General features: G+C 37.9%; 1 pseudogene; it reads right to left on the minus strand.

The window, feature by feature from the left end:
* Positions 1-9,970: 9,970 nt before the first annotated feature.
* LOC127101011 (S-adenosylmethionine decarboxylase proenzyme-like) lies at positions 9,971-11,426 on the minus strand (annotated as a pseudogene).
* Between the last annotated feature and the right edge of the window lie 407 nt (positions 11,427-11,833).

Genomic DNA, 11,833 nt, shown 5'->3' on the forward strand with positions numbered 1-11,833 from the left:
AAAGGAAAGAGGAAACTAGAATAATTTTACAGTATGAAAGATAAAAAACCTAAATCTATCAGAACCCAGAAAATCTCAGGAGGGTTTGCGGGTGCAATTAGAGTAATCAGCAGATTTGAATTTTTCTACTCCACCGTTTGGTCGAACGTCTTCAGTGATGTAACCGAGAGGAGCTTTGTATAAAGAGCATTTACTACTACTACTAGACTTCTTCTTACCACCTTTTGACTCCATTACTTCATTCACACCTTCTATTGTTTAACAATTAGAGGTCGATCTGTTTTTCGATTTCCCCTCTATGAATCAAGATCTCAGATTAAATGACAGCGATTGGAAAAAACTGAGGAACAGGAAAGAATGCAGAAAAATTGAAACAGAGCAACGGCAAGATTGAGAGAAAATTAGGTTTAGGAAATAGAAATTAGGATTGAAATTGGTTTTGTGAGTTGTTGAGTAGAAGTTTGGTGGAGATTTTGGGAGCGGTTGAGTGGCGGGCGGTGATGACGATGAGGCTTTGGTGTAGTTGTTGGTGGTGGAGGATGATGATGATAGGCATGAGAACCTCACCAGAGGGCGATTCGCACAGTGGTCGGAGTTTATTGGTGTAAAGGGTTTTTTTGAGTTGTGATGTGGAAGCGGTTTCGTGGTGGATCGGTGTGTTGAGAAAGGGTGTAGTGAGTTGGACTGAGGGTTTTACGGTTGTTGCCGCGGCCGATGGTGGGTTTGATGGAAGAGGAAAGATGAAGGTTTAGTGACGGTAGGGCTTGTGGAGTGAAGAGGAAGAGGTGATGGTTTAAGTAGGTTGGTGATGGTGAATGGGTTGGTTCGCCGGTGAGAACAATGAAGGTTATGGTGAGGGAGATGAATGAGTGTGTGAGGTGGAGGAGAGGTTATGAGTGGTAGCTTAATGATGAGAGAAACGTTGAGTATCGGGAAATAGATAGAGATGTTAATTAGTGAGGAGAGAGTGAGGAATAAGTGGTAGGTGAGTGTCTTAGAGAGAGTGACCTTAGTGAACTTTATTGTCAGCAACTCACGTGGGCTGTCGGCCAAAGAAAAAAATGGGGGGAGTTTTCCCACCCATTCTATTTAATTCTTTTTTATTTTTTATTTTATTTCCTTAACTTCTATTGGCTAAGAGAGAAAAACATGGATAGAAATTCTAGGCCTTTGATTAACTGAGACCGACGGTCAAGATCAAACTAAGGAAACACAATTTGTTAACTAATTTAAATTGCCTAGCTTACCCTTTATGGAAGTTTTAAACAATTTAAATCAATTAAATTAAATAAACTTCACATGATAAAATTAAAATGAGAGCATGATTATACCTATTCAATTTTTTTGGTTTTTCTGACACAATAATGAAAATAAACGGATTTAAAATGAATAAAAATCAGGTGCAAAATCACTCGAAAAATTGAATTGAATGCACCAAAATGATCAGTGTGAAATAAACTGATTGGAAAAATACAGCGTTTCTTTTAATTTTGAAATAAATTTTGACCGATTGAACAGGCTTGAGCTGATCAGAAAGTGGCCGAAGAATTAGCTGAAAAATAAATCGAGCATACCAGATTAAACTACGTGAAACATAGATTAATAAAATTGATGCCTAGAAGCTTGATTTTAAAATTTTCTGTTCACTGATTTAACGCACATCCGGCGATTAGCTCAACCGGTTCGCCTGTAATTCCAGAAAATTATTTCGACTAACATTCTAGGCATTATGCGGTATGGAATGTATGTTATGCTATGTAGATATGCAATAGCTATGATGAATGTGTTGAATTGGCGATTCAGGGTCAAAATTGGGGTATGACAGTTGGCCCTATTTAAGTATCTTCAACTAGAGAATATGAAGCAGGACACTCTTCATATGATCATAGTGGGAGATAGTTAAATACTAAGAAGACCCGAATTTTGATCCTGAAATGCAAATGATAAGATATGATATTAGATGAATGCCTTAATGAATGACTTTTTTTTATTTGGTATGCTAGGGATATGATCAGACATAAGATAAACCCTAGCATGATGCTTTATGATGGATATAGAATGAAACAAAGATCTGTGGGGAATGTTGATGGTCCACAGGGAGACAGACAAATGGTAAAAACCAACTCGCTGGGGAAAACAATCCTGCTGGAGAATCAGACACACACTGGGGAGTAATCAAAGTGAAAGTTGATAAACGACACTTAGAATACAAGAGATTTCGGCAGTAAGTTCACACATGACTTACTAAACCCGAATAAGAAAAATTTCTACAACAGGTTCATACATGACCTGATAACACTGAAACAATCATAGAGAAAGATTCTTCAAAACAAGTTCATACATGACCTGGTAATACTGGAATGAAAGCTCGACAGCAGGTTCATACATGACCTGACAATGCTGGGGGATATCAAGAAGTTCTGACAACAGGTTCAGACATGACCTAACAAACTCAGAAAAATTCAAAAAGAGTACATCAACAGGTTCATACATGACCTGATGACCAACTTGAACATTTTGAGAAAATTTCCACAACAAGTTCATACCTGACTTGACAACATTGGAACAAAAGGTTCAGCAACAGGTTCATACATGACCTGACAACATTGGAATAATCAAAGAAAAGATTCTTCGAAACAGGTTCAGACATGACCTGGTAATACTGGAATAAAGGTTGAACAACAGGTTCATACATGACCCGACAAAACAGGAACATCCAAAGAATTTTCAACAACAGGTTCATACATGACCTGACAACACTTGACTATTCAAAGAATTTTCGACAGCAGGTTCATACATGACCTGATAACACTTGACTATTCAAAGAGTTTTCAACAGCAGGTTCATACATGTCCTAACAACACTTGACTATTCAAAGAGTTTTTCAACAACCGGTTCAAACATGACCTAACAACACTTGAATATTCAATGAGTGCTCAATTAACAAGTTCAAACATGACCTGGCAGCATTTCGGAACATACAAGGAAGGTTTGACCAACAGGTCCATACATGACTTAATGATAACTTGAATATCAAGGAAACTTTACTCAACAGGTTCATACATGACCTAACAACACTGGAAAAAATCAAAGAATCTCATCAATAGGTTCATACATGACCTGACCATTTGGAATATTCAAAGAGTTTCAACAACAAGTTCAGACATGACCTGACGATTCTGGAGAAAGTCAAAGAATTTATTAACAGGTTCAAACGTGACCTGACAAACTAGAAAACACAAAGGAAACTTCAACCATAGGTTCATACATGACCTGGAAATACTGAAAAACACACATATCAAGTTTCATCAACAGGTTTATACATGACCTGACACTTTAGAATACATCTGACAACTCTGGAGATTTCTCACAAGAAATTCATCCAATCAAAGATTTTGGAGATTCCTAATACGGAAATTATGCAAAACAAAGATAAGCAGGAGTCTTCTTATAAGTAGATCATCCGTGCAAAAGGCTATGATGATTCTTTACAAAGAAATCAAACAAAACCAACATCATTGGAGTTTTCTAACAGGAAAAACCTCCAAGCTTCTGGAAATTCCTCAAGATGATAAGTCATACATGACTTTCACGGAACCATCAGGAAAGACAGGGTAATTAAACTCTTTGTACGTGCCAACAACAATTGGACTTTTAACCGTAAGTAATGGATTACAACCAACTTTTAACGGATTTTGCCAACAACAATTGGACTTTTGACTGTAAGCAATAGATTACAACCAGATTTTAACAGATTTTGCCAACAACAACTGGATTTTAGACTATAAGCAATGGATTACAACCAACTTTTAACAGATTTTGCCAACAACAATTGGACTTTGACCGAAAGCAATGGGTTACAACCAGCTTGCCAGCAACAACTGGACTTTGACCGAAAGCAATGGGTTACAACCAGCTTGCCAGCAACAACTGGACTTTGACTGAAAGCAATGGGTTACAAACAGCTTGCCAGCAACAACTGGACTTTGATCGAAAGCAATGGGTTACAACCAGCTTACCAGCAACAACTGGACTTTGACCGAAAGCAATGGGTTACAACCAACTTTTAACGGATTTTGCCAATAACAATTGGACTTGATAGAAGTCATTAGTAAAACAATTACCGACTGCAATGGAGTTTGCCAGCAACAACTAGACTTGAAACGATATTGGCGACAACCAAACTTCAGATACCAATTACGATTGTATTTACAAACAGAGTGACAGTGATGCCAACGACAATTGGGTTTAAAATGAGTTCTAGTAACAACTGAGCTTGGAATAATGCTAGTGACAACTGGATTTTAGGAGACTCCAATGAGTCTTGAAATAATGCCAGAGAATGGCACATGGGTTCTGGAAGTGCATCAGAGCAAAAACGACATGTCTAGGAATTCATTAGAGTGTAAAAGAAACGAATTCTGGAAATGCATCAGAATTATAAGTGATATTATGGAAATACATCAGAATACAGACACATCTGGTAATACATCGAGCAAATTCTGGAAATACATCAGAATACAAGATAGACATATTCAAGAATACATCCGATAGGTGGGGAAACATCTGGAAACACATCAGACAAGTTATGGAAATACATCAATAAACAAAGGAGTAATCCGGAAATTCATCGGATAATCCAAAAGGAGTTAAACCTCATGGACAAAATTTTGACGGGTGCCAACTGAGTTGGACTTGAAAATGACTGCAAAAACCGGATGATGGTTTAAGGACGCCAAAGACAAACTGGATTTAGAGGTCAAAGGATATAGGATCGACAACAAGACCTGGGTCAATGCAAAATGAGCACGAAGTACATTTCGGCTATGCATGATTTGAATTTCTTTTTATGCATGATATGAAAATGCTGACACTTGAGTGGACAGGGAGTTTGTAAAGGCTTTTTATGGAAGCTCATGATTCCTTAACACCGAGAACTCAACCAAATATTTTATGATAGATGTTATAAAAGGAGAATTTTATCCAGCTTGGCAGCCACAACTTAGCAAATGGGATCCTTTTGTAGGATTAACGAATCGTGCTAGCATAATTTCCGGGCACTCGTCTTAAACTCAAAAGTCGTTGACGTGTGGCGGAATTTGTTTGAGTAGTTTGGAAGCATGAAGGGGGTCTACCCCTTTGTGGCTCATCTTGCCCCAGTATGTTGGGTCTTTGGAAATGTTCACCTTGAAAGTGAGTTTGGAAACAATTTGCCATGAGACTACCTCGAGATGGCTTGCCCCAAGTGTTTGAAACTTACAATGGTCTGAACTTTACCAACCAAATGTTGGAATGGTAGACTCTTGATTGACTTTCCTAGGATAGTTGGACTCAATGAGCTTCTGAGGTGGCTTGCTCCAGTCCGAGTCTTGAAGCAAATTACTATTGGCGAGATGACCCTTAGGGTGATTAGCTCGAATTAACTGATGCTCAAAGTGATTTGCCCCTGACTAGACTTCTTTCACTTTATCAAGTTCCTCAACTGTATTTGGAATTTCTTGATGCTAAGTGTTGACTCGCAAATAAGATTGTTCATTCAAAAATGGTAACTTTAATTCAATGCTTGTGCAAAAATTTGAAATCAAAGTTTATTGATATGAATGGGTGAAATACAGTGAACGAGTCATTGAGAAGAACACAATGGTGATCAAGTCATTCACAGTATGCAAGTTGGTGCCATCAAATGATTAACAAAAATCATTTGGAGTCAGGTTAACACAACCTTGTTATAGTATGCTTTCAGAATAAACTTTGCCTCAATTAGTTCTTTTAAGGATTGTAACGTGGTCTGGTTCACGGTTTTTTGAAACAAAAGGATATAAGGCTCAAAATTTATTTTTACCCACCCCTTCTTCTTGATGATCTCCAGTTCCTATATTCAGTTAATTCAATACACACATTCGATCTTGAAGGTGCGAAAGTGGAAATGAGGGTTCAAGGTGAGATTTTCCTGAAATGGCAGTCACCTTATTTTATTTTTGTTGAGGATTTAATGACCTCTTTTGATTGATTTTCTTTATCCCCAATTTTTCCTGGACCGCTTCTTTGAAGCTTTCGGTCCATCGGGATGCCCTAACTTTTGCCTAAGTCATTTTGTGGTGTTTGACTTAGCGGACTTTTTTCAATCTTTTTTTAAAAAGGTGTTGACTACCATATTATTGGTGGATAAGGATCAACCAACACTAATTTCAGCTTTTCTCAACTTCTTCGACACCTCAACATGTGCGCGAAGGATAACATATGGTTGAACCTAATTGGAGGGCGTACATATGGACGAATTTTTTTGAAAGATCGAATGCACAGTCAAACTATCTGAACATAACTACCCTGCCCCAGGTTAAGATTAAGGGTTTTAGATCCGAAATAAACACCAACTTCTATGCTCAAAGTGGTTGACTAAGGATTAACTCCTTATCTCTTCAGTGTTTGGAGATTTGAAACAATGCCTTACATCATCGACAAGCTTTTACTCAGAAGCATACCACAACAATTTCAGGTGTTTCGTTTTCATCATCCTCCTTCCAAATCTTTGTTAACACAACGGTTTGATAAACAAAAGTGAATGAGAGGAGTATTTTTTGTTTTTAACATGAATGAAAAACGAGTGAATACGAATGGATCAATTCAAAAGATGCATAAACATTTCATTAATCTTACCAATTCAAAGAAAACAACAATGCTTAAAAGCAACTAACAATCAACATGCGAGGAAACTCCAAAAGAGATGCTGAAACAACCAAATGATTGCCATCTTCAGGGAATGACTTCTTCAAACTTGATCCATTAACTTCGGGGGACACCCCTTGAGATCTTCGCACTTATCCGGCCGATGGGTTAACGTTTACCAACAAGCTTCCTTCTTGAAAGGCTATGTACCTGTTGTCAATCAACTGTTGTACTTTGGCTTTGAAAGCGTGGTAGTCTTCGGTTGAATGCCCTTCGGATCCAGCATGTTATCCACATTGCACATTTGGGTCATACCCGGGTGAGTAAGGTTGTGGAACCGGCTGGAGAGACTTGGGAACCACCAACGAGTTTTGAATTAGAGGTTGTAGAATTTGGCTATATGTCATGAGGATTGGAAATCCCAGGCGATATCTCAATGCCCTTACCAGGAAATGATGATATCTCACTAGCCACATCCTTGACCTTTTCCTTGTGGTACAAAACCTTGAGGGGTTTCAGGGGTCCTTTCCCTTTCACATTACTTGGCCCAGAAATCAAGATATATGTACTTGAGCCTTCCTCCTTCAATGCTTCTTGAATTTTCCTTAGACATGGTTCTTTGTTCTAAACGCGTGTCAGGAATCACTTTGCTCTTCATGGACAAAGGATGTATGAGTTTTTTTGTATTTTTGGAAAATGATATGCAATGCATGATAACGAATGCAGATGCAATGGTATATGAATGGATGCAATGTATTTTTTTATGTTTTGGTATGCAAATAAAATGCAATCCAGGTAGTTAGGATCTGGGATAATGTGAGTAACTCAGAACATCTTACTAGGTAGGCTCCTTAACAGATAGTTCTAGGATTTCTACCCATAAACCCACTCACAGGATAGTTTCTACATTTTTGATAAGGTTCCCAGAGTCATGGACCATAATCGTATTAACATCATAAAACAGGCTAGCCGCTTTATGACAAGAGTGACGAAAGGTCTCTTCTGAGCGGGTTTTCATATTGGGTGCAAAAAGGAGAGGCCCTTGGAGTCCAACATTACGCAACCACCAAAGCAGAAATTGGTTCTAAGAGGGGGTCCTAGAGTCATGAACCCTTCATGAATCAACGTCATGCAACAGGCTAGCTGTCTTATAACGAGATCTACAAACAGGTCTACTCTAGGGGAGTCTTCATGCTAGGCATGCAAGGAGTGGCCCTTGGGGACTAACACTACACAACTTCCAATTCTAACTTATGTGTTCTCTCTTCTTTTTCCAAAGCTCGGGTGTAGAGCTTTATTCATAATATCAAAATCCCAACACCCACACATAGATATATATACAGATATAAAAATGCGATAAAACAAAGATAAAGAAAGCATATAACAAAAGAAGAAAAATAAACAAACAAAGCTAACACACATACGAAAACTTAACTAAACTAGGGTTAACTCACTTAAGGATGTTCCTTTCCCCAGCAGAGTCGCCATTTGTCGCACCTCGAAAAATGGGGATACGACTTTAAGCGAAGCGCGATCGCACGCTCGCAATGATGGACTGAACAGAGTTGCCACCGAACTTTATTTATTCCTAAAAAGGAAAGGGGAAATATCGATAAAACCCAAGACAAAACGACAATGATTATTGGTCGTCGCAACCAAATCAGGGTTCGGGAGTCGGTTACGCAAGGGGAAGGTATTAGCACCCCTCACGTCCATTGTATTCAACGAGAACCGTTTAGTTAGTTTCGTCTTGAATGTTAGCTTATGTTAGTCTTCTCAAGTTATAATGAGGGAGAGAAAGAATAGAAGAGAGAAGAAATGTTTTTGGATTTTTGACGAAGGACTAAACCTAAGTTTTTTATTAATGGGCCTGACAAGATTTCGCAATCCTGCTCCTACGTATCTCAACAGAGAAATCAAGGCTTACGTAGTTCTGGGTAGAAAAATGTTTATTTGTTGGTCGATTTTAGTGAAAGCTATACTGTATTAATCGAAGAAAACATTGTTTTACCCAAAACAGATAAGGAGCGGACGTATACCACACATCGAATGGATTTACAAATCATCATTCGGAAAAACGTCACTTATCTCGACTCAACAATCATGGCCAAAACATTGTTTTACGTCACCTTAAGACAATATATCTTTCATTTATGAAAAAGGTTTTCTTGATTAATCGCACGGCGGCGAGAAAGAGTTTGATTGGTTGGATTTATTTTTGAGTAATGGCGAGAACTTGGATGAGCGAGATATCCATCTCGAATCCTAATCTCAGGAGCGCACAGTATACACCATGTTCCATTTCCATCTTTATTGGCAAAAGTGTTTAATAAAGATTAAGTATTTTGAATTTGATTGGAAAAGGGGTTTGAAGAAATCGCATTGACAGTTTTAGACGATGGCGGGAGCTAAGATAGGCAAGGCATCCACCTTGAATCTAAATCCCAGGAGTGCACGGTATACACCATGTTCCATTTCCATCTTTATTGAAAAAGTGTTTAATAAAAATTAAGTGTTTTGAGGTTTGAAAGACGAATATTTATAAGAATGGAACATAAGCCCCGAGATCAAAAATTCAGGGTTCCACCGGAATGCTAGATTCCAATGGTCCTTTTTTATTCAAATTATTTTAAAAAAATTATTAAATGGACAACGAACACTTGATACTTGGTCAGGGTTTGATTTATATAAATTAAGACATGATTTAAATTGAAATCGAAATGGTTTAAAATGAATTGAATTTAGACATGATTTAAATTGAAATTGAAATGGTTTTAAAATGAATTGAATTTAGACATGATTTAAATTGAAATTGAAATGGCTTAAAATGAATTGAATTTAGACATGATTTAAATTGAAATTGAAATGGTCTTAAAATGAATTGAATTTAGAATAAATTAAAATTAAAATTGAAATGGTTTTAGAATGAATTGAATTTTAAAATAAATTAAAATTGAAAAAAAATTAATTTATGATCAAAATGAAACAATGACCTTAATTACTTATCTTGGCGATTAGTAATTAGTTATATGAATTAAATAACCTAATTAAAAAAAATTATAAATTGAAATTGGAATGGTTTAATGGAAAATGAAAACTCAATAAGAACAAGACATGTGCTTTGGACTCAATTGTTCAAGGGTTACACTGAAATGCTAGATTCCAACGGTCCTTTTCTTGTCCAAGTTAATTAAATTGTTTTAGGTATGAAAAAAAAACGGTTAACCCAAAACGCGTGGCTCGGAACCCGTTCGAAGGTGCCGAGGGTTCCCACCGGAATGCTAGATTCCAATGGTCCTCTTTTTCAGTAGTATTCTTCAACGTCTAGAGGAAATTTGTCAAGTTTTTCACCATTCATATCGATGTGCAAAGCGATAGAAAACTCAGCTGGATAGAAACATGCTAAAACCCTTTCAACAACTTCATTCAGAGATTTCTCTTCATACTCATAACCCACAACTTTAAAGCTAGCATAACTGAATCCATCTTCATGTGTGACATGGATAGTTGATATTGCATTCCCTTCAATTCCATTCGTCAAATACCCATATGGATCAAATTCAAAGTCACATATGTCAGATTTTGGAAGGATCTTCCGGATTCCAGAATTCTTGGTCATCAAAGCTGCTGAAGATGTGCTTGTCTTAAAAAACATAGATGCCTTTTTCTTATCTAAACCAGTCATGCACATTTCAAGGCCATAGACAGCTTCCGGTGAAGCTTCTAGTTTAGCACTGGCAGAGTAAATGTGCCAAATTTGTGACTTATCAGCATCACCCATCATATAAGCTTGGCTACCAGAACCAAGTTTACCAAAATAGCTGTCAAGAACATCAACTTCCTCAGAAAAGCTTCGATGACGGAATTATTAAGCATCGGGAAAGATGAAGCTACCGCGAGTGTATCTAACCGATTTCACAGCAATGTTAAGACCACTAGCAAGCTTAAGAATTGCAGGGATAGAGAGAAGCAACTTCATAGTCCCACAGGTTTTAATGATCAGTTTGCAAGCATACACAAACAAGCTTGATTCAGAAAGAACATATGAATCAACATAATCATTAGATAGTGAGTCAACAATAGTACACTCTGTTGGGTTCAGAATTTCATCCAATTGGTCTTTAGACAAAGCTCGGAGACCTAACTCAGCTGGATCAGAGAAAATACCATTCTCAAAAAACGTTATCTCAAGCCTCTTTTCGTATCCTTCAAAACCAATAGCTGAGTTTGTCATGGCCATCTTGACTCAAAGGAGAAAACAATTCGGTTGTTTGTAGAGAAACAGAACAGAAGCAGATGAAAAGCAACCAGGAGGAGGAGGAAAAGGAAAGAGGAAACTAGAATAATTTTACAGTATGAAAGATAAAAAACCTAAATCTATCAGAACCCAGAAAATCTCAGGAGGGTTTGCGGGTGCAATTAGAGTAATCAGCATATTTGAATTTTTCTACTCCACCGTTTGGTCGAACGTCTTCAGTGATGTAACCGAGAGGAGCTTCGTATAAAGAGCATTTACTACTACTACTACTAGACTTCTTTTTACCACCTTTTGACTCCATTACTTCATTCACACCTTCTGTTGTTTAACAATTAGAGGTCGATCTGTTTTTCGATTTCCCCTCTATGAATCAAGATCTCAGATTAAATGACAGCGATTGGAAAAAACTGAGGAACAGGAAAGAATGCAGAAAAATTGAAACAGAGCAACGGCAAGATTGAGAGAAAATTAGGTTTAGGAAATAGAAATTAGGATTGAAATTGGTTTTGTGAGTTGTTGAGTAGAAGTTTGGTGGAGATTTTGGGAGCGGTTGAGTGGCGGGCGGTGATGACGATGAGGCTTTGGTGTAGTTGTTGGTGGTGGAGGATGATGATGATAGGCATGAGAACCTCACCAGAGGGCGATTCGCACAGTGGTCGGAGTTTATTGGTGTAAAGGGTTTTTTTGAGTTGTGATGTGGAAGCGGTTTCGTGGTGGATCGGTGTGTTGAGAAAGGGTGTAGTGAGTTGGACTGAGGGTTTTACGGTTGTTGCCGCGGCCGATGGTGGGTTTGATGGAAGAGGAAAGATGAAGGTTTAGTGACGGTAGGGCTTGTGGAGTGAAGAGGAAGAGGTGATGGTTTAAGTAGGTTGGTGATGGTGAATGGGTCGGTTCGCCGGTGAGAACAAT

This window comes from Lathyrus oleraceus, chromosome 7 (assembly GCF_024323335.1).
Source record: "Lathyrus oleraceus cultivar Zhongwan6 chromosome 7, CAAS_Psat_ZW6_1.0, whole genome shotgun sequence".
Taxonomy (NCBI): Eukaryota; Viridiplantae; Streptophyta; class Magnoliopsida; order Fabales; family Fabaceae; genus Lathyrus; species Lathyrus oleraceus.